Below are 2,518 nucleotides of genomic sequence, written 5' to 3'. Positions count from 1 at the left end.
CCTCCAAACCCCCCCGTCCCCCCCCTCACCCTCCAAACCCCCCCGTCCCCCCCCCCACCCTCCAAACCCCCCCGTCCCCCCCCTCACCCTCCAAACCCCCCCGTCCCCCCCCCTCACCCTCCAAACCCCCCCGTCCCTCCCCTCACCCTCCAAACCCCCCCGCCCCCCCCTCCAAACCCCCCCGTCCCCCTCCCCTCACCCTCCAAACCCCCCCGTCCCCCCCCCTCACCCTCCAAACCCCCCCCGTCCCCCTCCCCTCACCCTCCAAACCCCCCCCGTCCCCCCCCCTCACCCTCCAAACCCCCCCGTCCCCCCCGGGGCAGAGGGAGGTGACTGACCCGGGTGGGGGGGGGGGGGATTGAAGGTGATTTCCTGTCACCGGGAGAGGGAACATCGGGAAGAATCTTTTCACTCAGAGGCTGCTGGGGGGAGGGGGGGGGGAGTTTCCATTCACCAACCTGCTGCTGCTGCCGGGAACTCTCTGATGGGCTGAATGGCCTCTTTCTGCCCCGCCCGGGGGCCCGGCTCCCAGTCCCGGTTTGCGGCTGCGCCACCGGCACTCACCGACCGCCGCCATCTTGCCGTTGCCAGGGGAGACGGCCCGCCGCCATCTTGCCGTTGCCAGGGGAGACGGCCCGCCGCCATCTTGCCGTTGCCAGGGGCTTCAATGCGGCGCTGGGCCGCGCACGGCCCTCTGGGAGAACTCCCCTCCGGCACATGCGCACCGGCAGGTATATGTTAATTTTTAAAAAATGTTGATGATTTTTATTCCTAATCCGCTCCCGGCAGAATTTCTGTTCCTACTCGATTCGGAAATGTCGCTTCTTTTATTTTAAATTGTGTTTTTTTAATCTGATCCGTGCGGGGCAGTCTGGGAGAACACAGCGCGCAGGCGCGGCCCCGCCCCGGCCTCTGGATATAAATATGGATTTAATTTAATTTTGATTCGGTTCCTGGCGGGGTTTCCAGCTCGGAATTTCTCTCAGTTTCCCCATTGCTCAACACTCACTTCTTACTTTTTATTTAGAAACATGCTTCAGCACCGGGGGAACCCGTGACGTCACGGCAACATGGCGGAGGCCCCGCCCCTCCACAGGCCCCGGATGTTCCGCCAACGAGCAGCGGTTGGGCCTGAGGCGGCAGGAGGTGACACTGGGCGGAGCAGCAGCTGCAGCTCCAGCCGGCAGGGTTAGAGCGGCCCCTGGTGGCCGGGAGGGGAAACAGCAGCAGCGCCGTCTCTGCCCAAAGGCTCTGGGACCCTCTTCAAATTCCTCACCCCCCCTCACCCCCCCCCGTCCCCCTCACCCCCCCTCCCCCCTCTCCTCTCCCCCCTCCCTCACCCTCACCCTCCGTCTGTCCCCCTCCCCCCCACTCCTCTTCTCCCCCCCTCCCCCCCTCTCCCTCCCTCCTCTCCCCCTTCTCCCACCCCCTCCCCTCCCTCTCCCCTTTCCCCCCCCCTCTCCCTCCCTCTCCTACAATAAGACTCATTCCCCTCCCCCCCATTGCCCCAGTCTGTATTCCAGCCTCAGCTCCCGGATACTTTACCCCGTTCGATATTACAATTCAAACATTATCATCTCTCCAATTTCAGATTTCTCCCAGACCCTCACACACAGACTGGGGAAATTCCCTGCTCCGACTCTCAGTAACTTTGACGAGTGCCCCATAGAAAGCCTTCTTTCTGGTTGTCTCACAGTTTGGTCTGGGCTCCTGCTCTACGTCTGAGCTCCTGTCCCACCCGATTCAGGAACAGCTTCTTCCCAGCTGCCGTCAGACTTTGGAATGAACCGATCTTGTATTAGTACATAGATGATAAAATGAGGAATATTCATTACAATTAGAGAACAGCAATATTAACCCTTTCTCTTTCAAAACTCAGATCATGTACATACTGAGCAGTTTTCAGTTCAAACTAGCACAGACCAGACAACACAATAAAGTTACATTGCAATAATAGATGACATGAGTAGTTTGTTCTGAAGAAATGAGACTTATTTGAAAGTCATTAATTCATAGTCTTTGAAGAATTTCCCGATTCAATGTGATGCTTTTAATAGAACATAGAACATAGAACATTACAGCGCAGAACAGGCCCTTCGGCCCACGATGTTGCGCCGACCAGTTACAAAAACAATGACCCACTAGCCTATACCAATCCCTTTTCGTCCATAAACCTATCCAGAGATCTCTTAAACGCCCCCAAACTAGACGCATTTACAACTGCAGCAGGCAGGGCATTCCAATCCCTCACCACCCGCTGGGTAAAGAACCTACCCCTGACATCCGTCCTGTAGCTACCCCCCCAAATGGTATAGAATATCTCTCCACTTTTCAGCGCTGACATCTGCAACTGCAGATGGATGAAAAACAACAATCTGACAAACCCCAGGTAATATCTGTCATGGTCAAATATACAGTTTGATAAATAATGGGAATATCTGACATCATGGATCTGTCCTGAGATCTTTGGGATAATCCAAAATCATCCATTCAGAAAGTAAATAAAGCTGAGGTGAGT

This window comes from Carcharhinus amblyrhynchos, unplaced genomic scaffold (genome assembly GCF_965287045.1).
Source record: "Carcharhinus amblyrhynchos unplaced genomic scaffold, sCarAmb.v2.hapA chromosome_183, whole genome shotgun sequence".
In the NCBI taxonomy this organism is placed as follows: domain Eukaryota; kingdom Metazoa; phylum Chordata; class Chondrichthyes; order Carcharhiniformes; family Carcharhinidae; genus Carcharhinus; species Carcharhinus amblyrhynchos.
Note: the sequence above shows the minus strand (reverse complement) of the source record.